General features: G+C 35.9%; 1 long non-coding RNA gene across 1 annotated transcript in view; it reads left to right on the forward strand.

Moving 5' to 3' along the window:
* Positions 1-21,589, forward strand: part of LOC147917396 (uncharacterized) — a 188,446-nt gene extending 166,857 nt beyond the window's left edge. Inside the window, exon 3 of the long non-coding RNA XR_015549568.1 lies at positions 18,776-21,589. This is a non-coding gene — a long non-coding RNA (uncharacterized LOC147917396). The remainder of the gene's footprint in view (positions 1-18,775) is intronic.
* Positions 21,590-22,290: the final 701 nt, after the last annotated feature.

Consider the following 22,290-nt stretch of genomic DNA (forward strand, 5'->3'; position numbering starts at 1 on the left):
TATGGAGCACCACCCAGGACTATCTCCCTTCTTTGCCTCCAAATTTATCCTAGTCCTCACCAATCCCCTAGGGACAAGTGCTGCACTCTTTAAATAGCATGAGACTATTCCTATGCCTTCAACAATCAAGCCACCTGCCTCTCCAATTGCCTGACATGAAACACGTGCCTGATGTTTGGAAAATCTATAGCAGCCACAGGAAATGGGCAGAGACCAATTAAGCCCACCATATCAATAGTGGCTCTAAGCCTCTGTATTAGTTTAATTAGTTAATTATTCATTCATTCACTCATACAGTAAGTATGTCAGTTTCTACTATGTGCCGAACACTGTTCTAAATTTGAAGAATAGAACAATGAAAAGGAAAATAAACAGAGAGAAAAAAAATCCCTTATTTCAATGGTGGAAAGGAACAGACAATAAATACATACAGCATACAAACATATAGCTTGCAAATTGTAATGACTGTTTTAGGAAAATATAAAACAAGAAGGAAGGGGATAAGGAGTACTTACTCTTAAATGGCGGATGAAGAAGGAAGGGGATAACTGATGTTATTAAATGAGGCAAAGCATCCTGGTCAGTAAAACACAAGTGATGTGCATTTAGAGTGTCCAGGAATTCCATGGAGACTAGTGAGCCCAGAGCAGTCTGAGCAAGGGGAGATAGTAAAGGCATCATCGGGGGCAGCAAGGAAGGACAGATTATGTGGGGCATTGTAGGGCATTATGGGGACGCTTGCTTTTCTGTAGACTGAGAGGAGATGTTATGGGTATTTTAAGCAGAGTATTTTTGATATGACATGTTTCTTAAAGGATCACTCTACATTCTATATAGAGAAGAGTCTGTAGAAAGATAAGGATGGAACAAACAAGAACAGTTAAGAAGCTACTGAAAACTTCTGTTGAGAGATGACAGTGGTTTATACTGTGCAGCAGTGGTGGAAATGATGTGAGGAATTTACATTCCGGATAAATTTTGAAAGTTGGGTCAACAGGACTCATAACTGGAATAGATGTTAAGTACGAAATAAAGAAGAATCGAAGATGTTGTTGGCCTGAGCAAACTGGAAGGATGGAGTGGACAACAATTGAGAAAAGAAAGATTGTGGGAGGGACAGATTTGGGGGCGGGTAAAGAGTATCATTTTGGACATGTTAGTTTTGAGACTACTAAATCTCTATCAGAGATGTCGTGTGTGCCTTCAGACATGTGAGTCTGAAGTTCAGGTAAGAGTGTCTATCTGGAGATGTAAGTTGAAGAGTCAGAGTTCAGATGGATTAGAAGCCACGTGACCAAATGAAATTGCGGAGGGAATTAGTATAGACAGAGGTGAGAAGAGGTCGGAGGACTGAGCTCTGGGTCACTCAAATATTGAGAGATTGGGGAATAAGGAAGAACCAGCAAAGGAAACTGAGAAGGGGCAACCAATGAGATAAGAAGAAAGCCAGGAAAACATGGAGTCTCAGGATACAAGTGAGGAACTTGTTTCAAAGAGGAAAGCGCAATCACCTCATCTAAACCCTCCTGATGGGTCACAATCTCTGTCTTTCAATTGGTCTATTTATACCATTCACAATTAAAGTGATTGTTGATATATATTTTGTTTAAGATCTACCATATTCATAACCGTTTTCTATTTATTCCATTTGTTTTCTGTTTTTTTCTCTCTCTTTTTCTACCTTCTAGTTTTAATAGAGTATTTTATATGATTCTATTTTATCTCCTCTTTGATCATACCAATTATCCTTCCTTTTGTAAATAATTAGTGGTTTCCCTAGAGTTTACAACGCACATTTTCATCTAATCTAAGTCCACCTTCAGTTAGCAGTATACCAGTTCAGGTATTGTACAGGTGCCTCGTAAAAGATTTTTTACAATTTCTCCCACCCATCACTTGTGACATTGTTTATATTCATTTCACTTATCTATATGCTGTAATCACCCAATAAATTATTGCTATCATTATATTAATCAGTTATCTTTTCAAACAAGAATAAGCAAAATTAAAATTTTATTTTACCTTCATTTATTCCTTGTCCAATGTATTTCCTCCCTTTACAGATCCAAATTTCTGACCTGTATCATTTTCCTTCTGCCGTAATAACTTCTTTTAACATTCTTTTTGGAGAAGGTCTACTGGCCATGAATTCCCTCAGTTTTGGTTTATCTGAGAAAATATATATTTCTCTTTCACATTTGAAGATAATTTCACTAGAGAATTCTAGATTGGTGCCTTTTTAAAAAAACATTTTAAATATGTTACTCCATTCTCTTCTTGCTTGCATGTTTCTCTTGAGAAGTCTGCAAAAATCCTGTTCTTTTTCTTTTATTGGTAATGTTCCCTCCCACTCTCCTTTCTGGCTACTTTCAAGATTTTTCTGTTTGAATATAATATGCCTAGGTGTGGGTTTTTTGCTATTTATCCTGATTGGTCTTCTATGAGTCTCCTGGATCTGTGGTTTTGTTTTTCATTAATTTTGGAAAGTTTTGTGCCATTATTACTTTGAATACTTCTTCTGCTCCATTCTCTATGTCTTTCTGGTATTCTGATTATATGCCTGTTACATATTTTGAAATTGTCCTACAATTCTTAGGTGTTCTCTTTTTTTTATTCTTTTTTCTCTTTACATTCCTGTCTGAAAAGTTTCTATTGGCCTATCTTCAAGCTCACAACTTCTTTTCTCATCCATGTCAAGTCTACTGATGAACCTGTTGAAGGCATTTTTCATTTCTCTCACAGTGTTTTTGATTTCTAACATTTTATTTTGATTATTTCTTAGAGTTACTATCTCTCTGCTCACATTACCCATTTCCTCTTGCATATTGTGTGGTCTTTCCTTTAGAGCACATTTGTTGACATTCACAAATGTTTCTCCAGTGGTGTAGCTTTCTCCCCTCTGTCCCTTACTCCCTTCCTTGGCTGCAGCATTCCCAATCTATTTCTTTGAAGCCCTGATATCTCTTGACCATCTTCCCTTTGTCACCTGTTAGGTAAGACAAAAAAGCCAGAGGAGACTGAAGTGGGAGGAATGCCCTTTCTCCAGCTGAGATAAGATTATAGCAGAGTCTTTTCTGCTGGACAGTAGTTTTTTGTTAAGGAGAAGGCTCCAGGATATTTAACAATGATTTCTCTTTCCCTCCAAGAGGGGATGTTTCTTGAGTCTTCACCATGAGAACCTGGTGAGGTTCTCTGAGAGAAAGCCTACAAAAATGTAGGAGCCACCTCAAAACTGAAGTTTACAGAGTTTATCACTCTCATTCTAGTCCACATTCAGTCTCCAGTAAGTCATTAAAATTACCATTTAAGAGCTAATACAAGTTTATGGCACCAGTGGCTTCTGTTACAGGTAAGCAGATCTTGACTGTAATTTTCTGGATGTGCCTGTCTTTCCAGATTCTGGGGAGGCAGTTTTATCTGCAAACTAGGTTCTCTTATGGGTCCACAAAAAATATTACTTTTCAGTTGTTCAGCTTTTTCTTGTTATAAGGATGGGAATGATGACTTCCAAGCTTTTTACATGTCAGAACTGAAACTTGAATTTGTAATATTTTTTAATTGAACAAAATATTAAGTAGCTCTTTAGTGGTAGACTTTATGGATGTTTTCTACTTGGTTATCTACATGTTTTAAGACATTCTCAATTTCTTCACTGAACATCTAAAAGCATTAACAATAATGGGGCAAATAGCACAAATTTATCAAAATAATATAATATGAAAGTATCTCTGGGAAACTGTATTTGGAGCAAATTAACACATAAAAAGTAATAGTATACATTTTAAAGGCAGGATGTTTTAACTTTTTATTATCTCTTATATAAAAATAAGGGATTTTACACCTTAATTTCTCTCTACTTTTTGATAAAAAAAGTCTATTATGCATGTATCAGTAGAGGTTGTTTCTACCATTTACCACATCAATGCCCAATTAAAATGTTAGCCAGTTTTATCCTTATATTTTATTTTTTCATTTTTAAACTATATTTTTTTCCAGAAAGTAAGCCTGAGGTCAGAGTTATTGCACATACTCAACAAACACACAATAGAAAATACAGAAGTACTGAGCAGAAAGTGAAAATCTTATAAACCATCCTATACACATTAAGAAGTCTGACTTCACATCTTGGCTTCTGATTGTCACTCTTTTCCTTTACCATTGCTTTGGAGATTTTTTAAATATAATCATGGCATTTCCATACGAATATCTGATTCCAGACTTCACTAGCTGTTTGAGACTCTCTTTGCTAGATTAATGACAGTATTTACTTTCCACTGGTAATAATCTGACCATCAACACTCTCCAATTACAAATTCATTGCAGGGCTTCTTTTGAACCAGAGCAGAAAATACCAATGAACAACCAGTTGTTCTGTCCTTAGGTACCATGAGCAGAGTGGCCTTCTAAGTATGTATTATATCTTGTCGTGTGGCCTATACCCCAGATTAAAAGGTTGCTCAAAGGAGAGTTAGATTTCATATTGTGGAGGAGATCATTTCCATGTCTCCTTCACATGTCTACAATTCATAAAATAAAGCAATGACCTTAGAAAAATCAAATAAAACGTTTTATTCTAACTCTTAGTGAGGAAAGCAAGAGACTGCTGAATCAAGCACTATTGGTTCATTTCCCATCGCCTCAGCTAATCAGCAACAGGAGATTTTGTGAAAATGGAGATTGTTCACAGATTTAAACCTTAACGGCAGGTTAACAAAGGGTGATATTAAAGGTATATGTGTAACAATAGACTTTATTGGTTTTATACTTGTTCCAATAATTGCTTTAAGGTGAAAACCTTACCACTTTTTCTTTCACTTAATAAATATTGATCGTCTAGTGAGTACAGGGTAATATATATTTAGGTCATAACACTTGTCAAAATCAATATAATCTTTTCCTTCAAATTTTACAGTCTAGGTTGAAAATACATAAAAAGGACATAAGAGATTGAAATACAGTCTAAGTGCTTTTAAAGGAGAGATAAGAGCTCACCTACATATGACTTTCATTTTATAAAATGTTTCTAGTGATAAAGACTACATGAAAAAAATCACACAAAATCACATGGAAACATCTTCTTTTCATTTGCAAAAGTGAAGATGTATGTACTATATTATATCACACTGAAATACAAAATATATATTAGCAAGACGATATAGATTAAAATATGTTATCATCCCACTGGATCTTATTGAATTACATAGAAAGGCTTTAAAGTAGCAAGATAAAATAATTACGAAAATACATAATCAAGATATATGAACATAGTTTCTGTTCTGAATTTTGTTAGTTAATGTAAAATGGAAGCCAAAACCAATTACATATTTTGCATTATTAGAAAGGCAAAATTGGCCAATTTTCTAGAAAACAAAACATTATTTTCTTTTAGGGCTAAAGATAATGCATCATATATTTTTTAAGGACCAAGTATTTTTTGGTGCAGACACTGCACTGAATTTTATGTTTAATGTTTGAATTATAGTTAATGCACGTTGGTAAATGTGGGAATAAACTTCAAAAACAGAAAAATATTTGAGATATTTTGTGTGTCATAGATATTAAAAAATACATATAACATATATATATGATATAACATAATGATATAGATTGTCATGAGCTGATGGAAAGAAGTAAATATCAGGCCATAACTGAGAATATAGGAATATGTGGTTGTTTGAGGCTTCTCCATGGAAGTGAATTTTACACAGAATTTGAAGAATGAGAATAAACCTGTCCTTGAGACAAATAGTGGAACATACTAAAGATCTTAATACAATTCTGAGGACTAACAAAAAAATTCAAGCAAGTGGGAGAGTGAAAGGAAATGCAGTCAGAGAAGTAGAGGAACTTCAGATTATGCAAGGCCGTGTAGGGCAAGGAGTTTAGAATTCAGCCCGAGAAATAAAGAACTGAATGAGTTGAAGCACAAGTATGACATAATCTTGTCCATACACTCTGACAAATGAATAGAAAATGATGCTTGTGGGGAGGTGGGGAGGAGAAGAAGGGATGCAAGGAGACCATATATTGCTGGTGAAAGATGATGGTTGCTTGAAATTGGGTGGTGTCAATGGGGACTGAAAAGATTGTAAGAATTTTTAAATGTATGTCAGGAAACTCGACTATTTCTGGCTTTAATAACTAGATAGGAGATGGCTCCATTAATTGAGCTGTGGACACTTGGGGAAAGTGTAGGTTTGGAGGTGAGGGATAGGAGCCTCAAGAGTTTCAATCTGGGTATATTAAGTTTAAAACGTTTATGAGAGATCTGAGAGTTCAAGCAGGCAATTGTATATAAAGTCCACAGTTTGAGGGAGATATCAAGGCTGAAGATACTCAGTTGAAGTACTTAGCATATAATTACCGGTTAAAGACATGGGAATGGATGATTCTACCTAGCGAAACAGAGTGAAAGTAGGGAAGAGGGCCCACAAATAAGATTTGACAATCTCCAGTTAGATACCACATGGGATTGGGAAAAATAAGAGATTAAGAAGAACTAGTTGGCGAGCTAAAGGAAAATTAGAGGGAAAGGTGATCCAGAAATGGAGAGAGGAAAGTATTTCAAGCAGAAAGGAGTGAACAAATATGTCTAATGTTCCTTCATCACTGAGTAAGACAGGATCAAAAGCCGTCATTGAATTTAGTAACATGGGGAGTTTTTCCACTTTGTATCCCTCAACGAAAAAAGAAAGAAGCTTTAATAGAGAATAGAATGACTTGAAATGGTCATGGAGATAAAGTTTCTTAAGAAGGCATTTGTGCATAACTCTCTAAAATGTCTTTTTCTCTAAAGGGAAAGGGAGGTGACATTAGATGGATGAGGATAAAGGATCAAGAAAGTTATTGTTTTAAAGATTTTTTTAAAAAAGATATTTCTACTTCTTGCAATAAGGGCTCTATGAAGGGTATAATACTAATGTCATCTTCAAATATTATTTTTAGGGATAGATTGAGTATAAAGAGATTATAATCGAAATTCTCAGTTGACAAAATTTGTGAAATATTGAGCTGCAGTATCTGGAAGTGAAGTATTTCCATTCCTAGATATTGCCTAAAACTATTGTAAAATGAGGCTTCAAGAGTGTCTACGATTTCTGTTTTAAGATTAATTCATTCAGGGGCCAGCCCCGTGGTTTAGCGGTTAAGTGCCTGCGCTTCGCTACTGGGGGCCTGGGTTAGGATCCCGGGCGCGCACCGACGCACCGCTTCTCCCGCCATGCTGAGGCCGCGTCCCACATACAGCAACTGGAAGGACGTGCAACTACGACATACAACTATCTACTGGGGCTTTGGGGGGAAAAAAGGAGGAGGATTGGCAATAGATGTTAGCTCAGAGCTGGTCTTCCTCAGCAAAAAGAGGAGGATTGGCATGGATGTTAGCTCAGGGCTGATCTGCCTCACACACACACAAAAAAAAGATTAATTCATTCAGCAAATATTTATTGAGCATCTAGTGTGTGTGAGCAGTGTTCTGGATACAGGCAAATATACCACCAAATAACTAAATAAATAAGATAGATATGCTTATTACCCTCAAAAAGTTATACATGTTAATGTGTGTATAGGCCTGAACAGAAAGAGTTATGTGCTTATACTCAATCAGTATACTTTCCTAGATCACTAACAGTCATAAATCTTTCAGTACTATAAAAATGTCCTAAATCTGCAAAAATAAAGATGCTATAGTTGTGCAATAATTGATAGATCAATGGGGCAGAATATTTAGGCAGTAAACAATAAAAATTATCAATGGGGGCCAGCCTGGTGGCATAGTAGTTAAGTTCACTCACTCCGCTTTGATGGTGCCCAGGGTTTGTGGGTTCGGATCCCAGGCACGGACTTGCGCACCACTCATCAGGCCATGCTGTGGCAGTGTCCCACATACAAAATAGAGGAAGATGGGCATGGATGTTAAGTCAGGGCCAATCTTCTTCAACAAAAAGAGGAAGATTGGCAACAGACGTTAGCTCAGGGCCAGTTCCTCAACAACAACAACAAAAAGATCAATGGAACAGTATATGTAAGCAACATACAATAAACAAATAAAATACTTACAAATAAGCCAAATGCTGAGAAGCAAATAAAGAACATGAAAAATGAAGAGAGAGAATAATGTATGGATGAGCATTACGATGAAGGAAGCTATTTAAGTATATGTTTAAAAATCTAGTTTTAAAATGTTCTTTTTATTTACCTAATTAGGATATCACAATTTTATTTCCTATTGATCAAACTGGAACCTCACAAGTAGTTGAAAGAGAGCATTTGCTATATATCCAATGGGAATGGGAAACATCCTTCACTCTTCAGCCACATGTGTAAAAAGAATAAGAGGCAGAAGTTAAGCCCAATTCAGTGTGTGTCAGCACTGAGTTGTGGTCACCCACTGATCAGGTGCAAGTGAAGATGCTCTGATTGTGTTGACTGCATAGACAAGAGTGCCATAGATAGGCTGGTATCAATCCTGCAACTCAGAACTCAAATTTGGGAGCAAGTTTTTCAAAAATTATATTTGAACTGGGCATGCTTTCTGTAATAATCCTTTCCAGTACTCAAGGAATATAAACATCCCTGAATTAATATAATAACAGAATGTCTTGCTGTATACACAGGGGTTTAGTTATTTTCTACAATGTATCATAGGTATTTTTAGATAAGGACTTAAAATAGGTATTAAATTCTAATAAAAAGCTTAAAAATACTTTACTTGAACAAGATAAAATCACCTAAAATAAGCAACTAATGTAACAACAAAATACTACTAATAATTTAAAAAAAGAAAGCTATAGTAAAATTTCTTTTATCTCCCCAAGAAAGCCAAAGGGAGACAGCCTAGACTGGAGCCTTAAATGAAGCTCTCAAGGCATCAGGAACACGGGAGCACTATCTCCTTAGGTATTTACATTTCAAGGAGGAATGATGCCCCAGACCTTGGAGACACCTCTAGGTCATAAAAGCCAGAGACACAGGAACTTACCTGGACTTTGGAAGGATGTATTTACTTTCCAGAAGGTTAAAGTGAAAACCCAGGATCCTTTCCATCCTGTCTCCAAGGAGGAACGGGGAAGAGGAGGTGGCTGCCTCTCTCTCCTGTATATAAGTAGAGAAAATCCCTTCTTCTGCATCCTTTGCCTATGGAGTGACTTTCACTCAAGTAGAGAATTGTTCCATCTGGCTTTCCTCATGCCACCCTAGAGGTAAGGACTGGGAGCAAGGGGGACCAACACAGTTATTGTTATTTACATAATTATGATAACGAATAAGTCTCTTACCCAGAACACCTCATGTGCACTTTCAGGATAAAATTAACAAAGACTAATATTAAAAACTCAACAAATCCAAGCAGTGCAATTCTAGAATTTTTCAAACCACATTCTTCTCTTACAAAACTCTAAAAATGTCATAAAGCTGCAGTAAAAATTTAGTGTAGTAATTTAACAAAAAGTAAGAGAGATTAATTGAACAAAACACATGAACAAAAAATAGACATTAGTATAAGAGAATTTTTAAATGAATGATCCATTTTAAATTGTCAATTTTTTCATTAATATCTTTGTGTTAACTATTTAACATTTTTGAAAATATCAATTAGACATTCACCTCATATTTTAGATTATTTTACAATATTTTTTATGAATTAAGTCACAGAAAAAGATTGAGGGCAAATGTGTTGAATAGTCATTATATTAGAAGGAGTAAGTTGAAGATGTAGGAGGGATAGAATAAATTGTAAAGATAAAAAGTGATAAATTTGACAGCAAAGATAATATATACTAGGAAAACAAAGATATATTAAATATTTTATATTATATAAGTAAATGTGATAGTAATTTAAAATAATAAATTGTAAAGAGAAATAGTGATAAATTTAACAGCAAAGATAATATATACTAGGAAAACAAAGGTATATTAAATATTTTATATTATAATAAGTAAATGTGATAGTAATTTAAAGTAATATCTATGAAAATAATATTAAAACATTTTAAGAAAGATAATCCACAAAATAAGAAAGAAACAAACTTAGAAAATGGTAAATTGTACTAGCCGTGTAATACGCAAATTAAAATGACAGTGGAACAATATTGACTATGGTATAACACACACAAAAATAATAGAACCAAATTTTTCAAAAGCTACAATAAAATTACATTAATTAGTACTTACAGAAATATGATCAAAATATTCTTTTTGTAAACAAAAGATATGATAATATTTAAAGACAATTAAAATGTTCATAAAATTTAAACCAGCAACTTAATTTTTGTTACTCCAGTAGAATAACAGCTCTAAAATATTAAAACTTAAATTCTAAAATTATATGTCCTATATTACTCAAGATTGTTTGGTATGTATTGATGTTATCTTTGTGATCTAATACATGGCCACTTTTTATAAATATTTCATGTGCCTTTGAAACGGATGTGCCTTCTCTACTTTGGGGCACAGAATTGCATAGCTACTGTCAGATTGATTTTATTGTGTGTTACTCATTTTCGCCATATATCAACTTTCTGTCATTTTGATCTCTCAGTTTCTGAGGGAGATATATTAAATTCTTCTGCTATGATTTTGCTTTTGAAAAAAACTCTTCGTGTAGGAGAATCCTTATTTTACTCTTTTCTTATTCTTTGGAGAATTCTTATTCTCCAAATAGGAAACATGTATTGTCATATATAAGATATATATACGACAATATAGGAAACATATATTTCATATGACATACATATATGATAATATATATTTCCTATTTGGAAGCATTTTAGATGTTCTCATTATTCCTTGGTGTTCTGATATTTCAACAGAGAATGTATTAATTTTTAAACTTACTTATAACTTTGGAGGTTTCTTTTAATGTGTCTTAGTTTTAGGCACTCTCCCTCCATGTTTCCCCGAGTTTTAACCGTATCTTTATTTCCTTTTCTGTCTTTCTGAAAATTCTATTTACTAGATGTCATTTCTGGACCTATCTTTCAGGTTCTTCACTTTTCTTCCATGCTTCTTATTTTACTTTTCCCATTGTTGACTCCCGGGAAGAATTTTTCCTGTCGACATTACTGTTGATTGATTTTCTCGTCACCTATGTCAGTCATGCTGTCGAGCTATCTATGTTGCTGCCGCTGCTATTGCTGTTGCTGCTTAATTAGAACAAATGTGCCATGAGACAGACCTGATGAAGCCACTGGAAGCAGTCATGAGATCCCTATAGCCCAACTCAGGAGAAGGACAAAGGAGAGCGCCCCAGGATGACAGCAGAAAAATTTCCCAGAGTGATAAATGTGCCATAGACCTGAAAGAGAGTAAATTGGGTAGAAGGAAACTGAGACTTCTGAAGGGAATACTTCCAAGGGAAAAAAAAGGAGATCAATTGTTGAATTGTGACACCTCTCTCTCTCCAAAAAAATTATGTTAAAGTTCTAACCCCCACACCTCAGACTGTGACCTTATTTGGAAAGAGAGTTGTTGCAGATGTATTTAGTTAAGGTGAGGTCATATTGAGGTAAGATGAGCTCCTAATCCAATATGACAGGTGCCATTATAAGAAGAAGGGTAGAGACACAGAGACATAGACAAGTGACAGGGCGTTGGGAGCTAGGAAGACACAAGAAAGAAGATTCTTTCCTACAGGTTTCAGAGGGAATGTGGCCCTGTGGACACCTTGATTTTGGACTTCTAGACTCCAGAACTGTGAGACAAGAAATTTCTGTTATTTTAAGCCACTCAGTTTCTGACAATTTGTTATGGTAGCCCTAGGAAACTAATACATCCATCAATTACATAACTGGAATAGACCACACAGAAAAATTATACTAAGAAGCTATCGGAAGTTGTGTAGAAAGTTAACAGTGGGTACAAAGAAAATTGAATAAATCATAAAATAAGGCAATTATAAGCTAAACCAACAAGAAAGTAGTAAAGAATCATAATCATAGCACACTAAAATGTTTAGCTATGAATAATATCTGAATATGCATAATAATATAAGCAGTCAATATTAATTTAACAAAAAGTTAATAAAATCACTGTGGGATGATGGGACAACAAAAGCAAAAAGAACAGCACTGACAAAGATCTGAATCCTCATCTACCATAACAGGAAGTCAACATTTTCTTCTAAAATTGATGAGTCAAAAGATAACAGTGTATGCATATTATTCAAATTTGGAAATAGGAAAATAACAAAAAATGAGTGAGTCAGTGTTCTGAGTGATGTGAGGGAATGGGGAACGGTGGAAAGAGGTCACCAAGGGATACCTGTTTTTTACATCCTTTGTTTCTATTGATTTATAAACCTACATTCACATGTTACTTTGATAAAAGTAAAACAAAGATATAAAAATTTGCAGCATGTTAAATGAAAAATAAACATATAAAGAATAAAAAAGAACTCTTGGAAATTAAAAATATAATATCAGTAATAGGATAAAAGACAAGAGATAAAACTTTGAAAATCTCCCGAAAGATATCTGAAGATTTTAAGGTAAATAATGAGAAACATATATGATTATTTCAAGAAGTTCATCATATAAATTCCAGAACAAACATAAAACAGATGAGAGGTAGGAGAAAAAAAAGCTGAAGATATCACAGATGAACAGTTTTTCTTTTCAGACCCATCTCCTGAAAGTCCTCACCTTCCCACACACAATCCTATGATCTGATCTCGTTTACTTTGTTTAGTTTTTTAATTTCTGAAACTCTCCAGACTCTCTTTCTCATCTGGATCTTCTCCCATGCCCTTTGCTATGCCTGGAAATTTAACTCTGATTTAGCTTAGCTCTCAGTTTTGATGCTTTTTCTTTCTGGAAACTCACTGGTACCTTCCTACTTTTCTGGGCACAGATTCCTCCTGGCCCTCTCATAACCCTCTCTAAAATCTCTATTTCAGCATTTATTAAACTGTCTTATTCATTCATTATATCCCAACCTCTGACTATAGTCTTCACAAAGGCAAGGGATGTGTCCATATTCTATGTCATGATGGGTTCTACATACTTTGTTTTCATTAAACAAATAGATATTCCAGCTGTAAATGTGGTGCAAGCTTCTATTAGACACTGAGATGACAGATATAAAACAAACAAATAAAATACTATTTATATACCGCTGCTCTAATGTAATCATCCTTTGGTTCAAGTCCCAGATGTGAGAAGATCATGGATATTTTGCACATCTTCAAAGCTTTGTCAGATGGCCTGACATCTTGCGTGAAATTTAATATCCAGTGATATGTTTGATTTTTGTGAGGTTACTCCTGGTATCCTAATAGTCTAAATTTCTCACATAGATATTATCATAATCGTGTAGCATTTCTTGTACCTACAAATTTATTTTTTCCATAACATGGAACAATTTGTTTAGAGCTAAACTATTTTTTAAATCCTTTCAGTAATTTTCCACTTGCATGTTTTCCCCAAAGCAATAGGTTCTCTGCGCTATATAAATAAAAATTAGACCTCAATATTTATGAAAGTTGATTATAATGTGATTTCTGTCTAGTGTTTACTGCCCATAGACATGTTTATAGATGCCTTTTACAGAACGGCTAAAGGGTATATTTTCTATATCATTCCTTAATTTTCAAATCAGTAGTTCATGGCCATTTGTATACATTTGAAAATAATACACACATTTTATTTTCTGTTTTTAAAACTGTAAACCCCAAGCACTATTACTGAGAAAAATATCAGAAGTGATAGTATCACATATGGGTGAATCACATTTAGAGTCTTATTCTTCAACTCGTAGAGCAAAATAATTTTTTGAATTTTTCTTGTGATCTGCATGCAACCCATTTTTGTTAATTATTCAAAGACTGCACCAAACACCTTTAAAAATACATTATAGGAAAAATCATTATTATTTTCCTTTTAGCTGATAACGATTAATATTTTTGTACATGTTAATTTCTTTGAACAAAAAGATATGTAACAAGAGTAAGTTGTATTTTTGCACTTCTGTCAAAGCGTTTTTAGTCTAGTAAATCAGATTTAAATTCAGCTCAGGTTTTCAGAATGTCTGCTTGCCACCGGGGAATGGCATCCCTGGGGGTTCTGCAGACACACTGAGAGATTGATATCATGATAAAGTGCTCTGAGGATCTCAGAAGACATTCTTGAATGGAAATAAAAAGAAAAAAATAAATACTATCCTGAAAAAAAAAACTACTGAGAATGCATTTATATCCAAGCAAGAAAAATAGACCCCAATTATCTAGTATTCTTTTGAATCACTATTTGAACAGTTGAAAAATAACTCAAAGTGAAGATAGTCACTTCAGGACTCCTTCTTCATCAATATGTTTTTTAAATAATTACCATCTTCATTTACCTTAACCCTCTGAAAATTTGTTGCTCACAGTTCAATCTGATCCCTAACATGGACATATGGATATAACATTTTAAGGAAAAAATATTTCAGAAATTGAATATATTTTAATGATTTCATTTGAAGATCATTTCTATCAGAAGAACAAGAGTTTATTCAATTTAGTCATGAAATTAGTTTTCCATAGATTTACAGATAATGTTGATGCACTGGATTTACGTAATTAGGACTATTATCTTCTAACTATTTTAGTTTATGTTTTAAATATATTCAGGTGACACATTTGTTTCCAGGATAAGACACACATTAATACTTCTTAAGATAAATTTTTATCAATTATTATTAATTTATTAAAAATAATCTATACTACTTCTTTATCTAGGCCTAATAAATCCTGTGGGCCACAGTCAATACTGTGATATTTTCTCAGTTTAAATAGAAATATATCAAATAATTTTGTAAGCTCTTTTCAGGAAATTCTGGCTAAAACAAGCCATTTTAAGGTTTATACACTTTTAGATTACCAGGGCCTATCATAGCTCTCTGTTACTGCCATATTTCATCTTATGGCATAAAAAAAAAGCATCGTGAAAAATCCAGATTCTTAAATGTGCTTGTAGCCCTTGTATATTTATCTGAAAGGCAGTGCAAAGCACAAACTGACGCATATGACCCACTTGGGAAAGTAACAGGGACTAACTTCAAACAGTAAGAGGTCAAATTCTGTCAAGGAAATGTGTTTGCTGTTCTATGTTCTGAAAACTCTCTTTTTGGAAAAGCCTGTTAGATTGAGGAGTAAGTTAAGTTTCGTGTCAAATGCACAATGAGAGAGCTGTTGTCGGAGGCACATTGGAGAAGTGTGACGTCAACTCCATCGACGCGGGAAAGGAAACCACACTGCAACCTATCCTTGGTCCCGACAGGATGCAACGTTATGGAAATGCTGGAAACGCCCAGTGCAGCATTGACATCAGTGAGAAACGCTGAAACGTTGGGAAACTCTGTTGTCTTAGTACTGTGGGAATTTCGTTAAATGCCCAAGTCTCAAGATTTTGCTTATTAGATTATTTCTGAGTTTAAAAAAATCTCAAACTTAAACCTCATGTCCACTCATGTCACTTGGTTAATTAATCTACAGTTAGGATAGTATTTCTCATTTTTCAAAGTCATAGTTTGTTTGTTTCCACACATTTTGCTTTCCTCCAGATCTAAATGCTGTAATGTTTCAACAAGCACTTAGTGTGTGTGTATGTGACAGCGATGTAATTTGAAGGCTGACACCCAAACTGCAGCCAGTTCTGCCACTTCCTCCTCTTTTTGGGCATTCATGTGTGCAACCTGTCAATGGGCTAGATCTAGGATCACCTTCACCATCAGATAGATTTTCAATATTATTTTGCTTTTCAGCCAGTTGTTTTGCTAATATTGGTATTAACCACGTTCCCATCAAAACAGTAATGCCCTTAGCAAACAGCAATTGGAAAATAATTGAGCTGTAACAGTTTGTGTTTGCAGTCTCAAGGAAAATCCTTTATTTAATAAAGGTTATCTACTGATCACACATATCCAGAATGGGAATGCGCTGGTTGATCCTAGTTCTTTTCCTACTGTGAAAGGCAAATCGTGTGAGCCCAAATGTTCCAGCCTCACAACCTGTGAATAAATGTCAAGTCACGTTTCCATACTATAAAAACTTGTATTTCCTCCTCGTTATTGCAGCTTCTCACACTTGTTAGCACAACAGAGCGCCTTCTCATTATTACTGGGTGTCTACAAAGGAGAGGTCCTCCGTTCTTACCATGTAGTGTTTCCCTGTAGTTGCAGCTCAGGGTCTTCCCTTGTGGCTGCCCATTGCCCATTGCTCATTGCTCCTTCAGTCATCCTAAGGGGATGGCCTATTTCCACTTGCCAATGGAGTTTCTTAAGAGATAAGTAATGTCCTTGCCAGGGATGCTTTTCCTGGTACTCCAAAATGCCCCACTCTCTGTACAAGAATAGTGCCGGCTTCTGAGCAGAGGCAGAGAAAATGGCTGTCTTCTCAACTCTGAGCTAAAATTGTTCATGTCTCAAACCACAATATTTGGACCACAAGTTCAAGAAATTTCTCATAAAAGTTTTTCTGCCTCTTCTCTCAGCTGCTCATTTCCTGCAAGTAACTCTCAAAAGTAAAAATCACAACAATAGTCGCCCATGATTAAAAATCGACAGCAAAAACCACTCATGGCCTCACCACAGAAATAAACTCTCTCCATTCGAGCACAAACAAAAACGTATTTCTCCCAAGTTCTCACTTCACCTCACATACAAATAAAGCAAACTTCCTCAGACATATAACTCCAGCACCTCCACACCTACCAATGTATATTACCCTTGGCATACGTGTTAACTTCTGGTTAACTGTTTCCCTAACCGCTGATTAAATCCAAAGCCCATCAGGGTGATTTGCCTAAAATGAGGAAGCACTTGCTCCAAATATAAACTGAGGTATCCACCTCTAGAGACAAAAGAAAATACTTTTCTTTTAAATGCTTATTTTGCCTACACTGTGTATCAAAAATAATAGGCTACAGTCCCATTCAGAGTGTCCCACTGCATGTGAGATTCAAAAGCCCTTGTGAAATTTCCGTTTCATTGGCTATGACTACACTTGGTTTAACTCAAGGGGCAGTCTGCCAAACACATGTTCACCCTTCAATTAATAAAATACCAGTTCAAATCATTTATTGTAAATTGTTGTGTCGGAATACAATATATCTAACAACTTGATTATTTTCAGGAGGATTGTACTCAAGAAATAAAATGACATTCATCAAATATTTAAGCGTGTGTCAAATACTGTGCTAATGGCTTCACAATAGTATGAAAAATGTATGAAATTGCTGAGCATAATGGAAATGAGGATTTGCAGGACCTGAAATGCAGAGGGTATGAGAAATTGGAAGTTGTCAGCACACCAGAAACACACATAGGGTAGCCACAGAAACCAACAGAAACACAGCATGAATGTCAACTTGTGATTGTAGCCTCTATCTCAAGTGCACCATCAGAAGATGTAACAAAGCCTAACATAGGCTGTGGACCTTTTGTGATTATTCTTGACAATAAATTCCCAGCCAGCTCCCTTCCTTGAAGCACCATCTCACACAGCCTCACCTTGAAATACTGCCTTCAATTTGTCCCACAGCTCACTAATGTGCTGTTCTTTTGATTTAAGTCCTTTTTCTCTCTGTGTTTCATTTCAGATAGGTTCTATTGCTGTTTTCAGTTTCACCAGCCCCTTCTTCTACAATATCTAATTCGCCATTGTTTTATCTCACCCATTGTAGTTTTCTTCTTTAAAAGTTCAATTTGGATCATATTTAAATCTTCCATTTCTCTACTTAACATGTTCAATCATTCCTCAACCTTCTTGAACATATAAAATACAGTTATGCTGTTTTAAAGACCTTTTCTATTAACGCTATCATTGTTATCAGTTTGGGTGGATTTTTCTCCATGTAAAGATTATAATTTTTTTTGCTTTGTTTTTGCATGCCTATAACTTTTCATTGGATGCTAGACATTGTAAATTTTGCTTTGTTAGGTGCTGGATATTTTTGTATTCCTGTAAATATTTTTGAGATTTATTCTGGGATATACTTAAATTACTTGGAAACAGTATAATCTTTTCGGGCATTATTTTTAAACTTTTTTGGATGGGGCTGTAGCAGCATTTATTTGAGATTTCATTTTTCCCCACTACTGACTACTCTACAGTATGTCCCATGAATTATGAAGTCTCCCACTCTGACCTGTGGAAACAGGCACTATCTCTGGCCATGTGTGAGCTCTGAGGATTATTCCCTCTAATCCTTTCTGGCAATTCTTTCCTAGCTTTGGGTAGTTTCCTCATATGCGTGTCCTGATCAGTGCTCAACTGAATGCTCATGGGGTAATAGCATCCCTGGAGTTCTCTCTCTGTGCAAACCTCTCCTTTTTGGTACTCTGCCTGCAAACTCTAGCCATCTTGCCCTTCCCAGACCCCCAGTGCTATCTCTTATCCTCAAGGAGACTAGCAGGCCCCATCTTGCTTACTTTCTCTGTGCCCACATCTGACGTCTCTTCAGGCAGTAAACTGGAGCAATGGAAGGGCTCATCTCATTTGTTTCCCATCTCTGAGAGATCTTGGTTCTTTGTTGCATATTTTCAATGCCTTGAGAACCACTGTTTCATATATTTTTATTGTTTTAGGCAGTGCTATAGACTGAATGTCGCCCCACCCCACAAATTCATATGTTGAAGTCCTAACGCTCAATGTGGCTGTATTTGGACACGGACGTCTAAGGAAATATCGCAGGTTAAATGAGGTCCTAAGATGTGGCCTTGATCCAATGGGATTAGTGTCCTTATAAGAATAAATACCAGAGTACTCTCTCTCTTTCTCCCTCTCTCTCTCTTTCCACAGGTGCACAGAGGAAAAGCCATATGAGGACAAACTGAGAAGGCAGCCACCTGAAAGCCAGAAAGAGAGACGTCATCAGAAACCAAATCTGCTGGCACCTCGATCTTGAACTTCTGGCCCCCAGTGAGAAAATAAATTTCTGTCATTTAGGCCACTCAGTTTGTGGCTACAGCAGCACAAGCAGACTAGCACGCGCAGGCAGATTGACCCTGTCCCCATCACTCTATCTCGGCTGAAAGCAGAAGTCGTGGTTAAAGTAACTCTAATCGTGCACCCAGGACGCAAAATTCAGAGGCTTTAGTGACACAGAGAGCATGGGAGTGAAAGCCTGGAGCTTGTATCAGCCAGATCCAGTAACATTAACACTAGTAACATTCATCAAGCAGTTAATCATGTGCTAAGTATAGTGCTAAGTGTTTTACTTTCATTATACCATTTGTTTCTCTTCAGAAATCTATAGAGAAATCCAGAACTTCTTCTATTCAGAATAACACCAACATCCCCTAGACCTCTAAACCACCAAAGGCAGCAGTGAGAAGGGGTCTCGGGAGTTTTCTGTGCCCCAGTCACCTGGCAAGATCCTTACGTTTGTTCTTATCTCTCATTCTTGACACCAAAATTCTGCCTTGAGGCATACAGACTAGTCTCATTAGCCATCCAATTTCACCAAGGAATTACAATTTATAAAAAAGAGTCAAGTGAATATGTTAGAACTAAAAACAATATATTTGAAATTAGGAACTCAGCAAATGGAACAAGAACCAATTATATACAGCAAAGTAGTGCATTAGTAAACTATAAGTCACATCAATAGAAAATATTGAAATAGCAGTATGGAGAGAAAAAAGAATGGAATATATAGAAAATGTCATGAGAGACTTCAAGACATAGTAAAAGTTCTATACATATGCACATAGAAAGAGAGGTGAAGGAGAGTGGATCAGAAGAAATACATGAAGAGAAAATGTCTGAAAATGTTCCAAAAATGATGAAAGACATCAAGCCACAGATTGAACAAGCTCTAAAAGTCCCAAGAAGGATAAATACAAAGAAAACCACTTTAAGATGCATCCTAGTAAAAGTACTGAAAACCAAGGGCAAAAGAAAATGTCAAAGCACCAAGAAAAATGGGTATATTACCTTCAAAGGAGCAATAATAAGACAGCAACTTCCTCAATAGAAAGCATAACAACCAAAAGATAGTGGAATGACACTTTATAATGCAGAAAGAAAATCATTGCCATCTAAAAAGTCCCTGATCAATAAAATAATCTTCAAAACCACAGGTGAAAAAAAATTTTTTCAGACAAACAAAAGGTGAAAGAATTTTTTGCCAGAAAATTTTCACTTAAAAACAAACATACAAACAAAAATCTACTACAGTAAATTCTGCAGGCAGGAAGAAAATGGTCCAGAAAGAAAAACGGAGTGAAGGAAGAATGAAGAGCATAAAAATGGTAAATGAGTAAATACAGAAAAATATCAACAGGCATGTGTTGGTCATATTTGTTTATATAGAGAATCTCTCCTCCAGGATGAGCACCCGTATATCAGACTTTTGTCTTAGCGTCTCCCGTTTTAAGTCTGATGTACATCTCAGACTTAATATGTACGCAATTGAAATTAGGCCTTCCCTCCAAAACTATTGCTTCTTCCATAGCTGTCAATCTGGGTAAACAGCAACTACATCTTTCCAATTATTCAGGTAAAATATTTTGGAGTCAGCTTTTCCTCCTGTAATTTTTCTTTCACGTATATATCCAAACTTCCAACAAATTCTGCCTTCACACTATTGCCAGAATCAGATGACACCAGCTCCACTGTTACCGTTCGGGTCTGTCTTTTACTTGATTATCCCAATAGCATCCTAGGTGGTATCCCTGCTTCTGCCTTCCCTCCACACCTAGTCTATTCTCGACATGACAGCTAGACACATCCTTTTCCAAAGCTAAATCAGATTTTGTCCCTGCTTAAAACCCTCCAATAAGTTTCCATTTCATCTGGAGTAGAAGTAAAGTTCTTTCAGTGGTGTACGAGGTTCTCCTAAATATGCTTATGATCCTGTGACCTATCTGGCGCTATCTTAGGAGATAGCTCTCTTTTGCTAACTCTGCTCCAACTACGTTGTTCTCCCTGCTTTTTTCTCAAAACTCCAAGACTGTGCCCGACTGAGAGCCTTTGCAACTGCTATTTCCTCTGCCTAGTACGCTCTTCCCCCGGATGAGTACACAGCTGCCTACTCACCTCCTCCATCGCCTTCAGACCTATTCTCAGGTATCTTCCTATTGGTCAGGCCTCCTGACCACACCATTCTGAGCAACAGGCACACCCAGCTCCCCCTCTTTCCTCCCTGTCGTATTTATACCACAGCACTTATCACCATCTGAGAGTCTATGTATTTTACTTGTCTTGTTCTTGTTTGTTTTTCCCAAATGAAACCTGAGTTCCATGTAGGCAGATATTTGACACATATCTTATTACAACTAGTGTCACCACATCACAAAAATAGAGCCAGGGACATTTTGGCACCTGACTATGTTTATTCAATGAGAGGAAACCCTAAGCAATACTTGAAAGTAAGTATTTATAGTATACCTTTTACAGATTTAGATAACAAAGTGAGTAGTTTTGTCAGGTTCACCAGCAAGTAAGTACTGAAATCAGGAGATTCCTCAAAAAATCAACGATAGAACTACCATATGATCCAGCTATTCCACTGTTGGGTATTTATCCAAAGAACTTGAAAACACCAATTTGCAAAGGTACATGCACCCCTGTGTTCATTGCAGCCTTATTCACGATAGCCAAGACTTGGAAGCAACCTAAGTGCCCATCAAGGGACGAATGGATAAAGAAGCTGTGGTATATATACACAATGGAATACTACTCAGCCATAAGAAACGACGAAATCCAGCCATTTGTGACAACATGGATGGACATTGAGGGTATAATGCAAAGTGAAATAAGTCAGAGGGAGAAGGTCAAATACCGTATGATTTCCTTCATTAAGTAGTAGATAATAACAACAATAAACAAACACATAGGGACAGAGATTGGATTGGTGGTTACCAGAGGGGAAGGGGGGAGGGAGGAGGGTGAAAGGGATAATTCGGTACATGTGTGTGGTGATGGGTTGTAATTAGTATTTTGGTGGTGAACATGATGTAGTCCATGCAGAAATAGAAGTACAATGATGTACACCTGAAATTTTTACAATGTTATAAACCAATGTTACTGCAATAAACAAAAAATTAAAAAAAAAAAAAAATGGGCAAAAGACCTGAACAGACATTTCTCCAAAGAAGATATACAGATGGCCAACAGACACATTAAAAAATGTTCAAAATCACTATCAGGGAAATGCAAATCAAAACCACAATGAGATATCACCTCACGCCCGTCAGAATGGCTATAATTAACAAGACAGGAAACAACATGTGTTGGAGAGGATGTGGAGAGAAGGGAACTCTCATACACTGCTAGTGGGAGTACAAACTAGTGCAGCCACTATGGAAAAC

This window comes from Ceratotherium simum, chromosome 3 (assembly GCF_057802395.1).
Source record: "Ceratotherium simum simum isolate JZ-2026a chromosome 3, ASM5780239v1, whole genome shotgun sequence".
Classification (NCBI taxonomy): domain Eukaryota; kingdom Metazoa; phylum Chordata; class Mammalia; order Perissodactyla; family Rhinocerotidae; genus Ceratotherium; species Ceratotherium simum.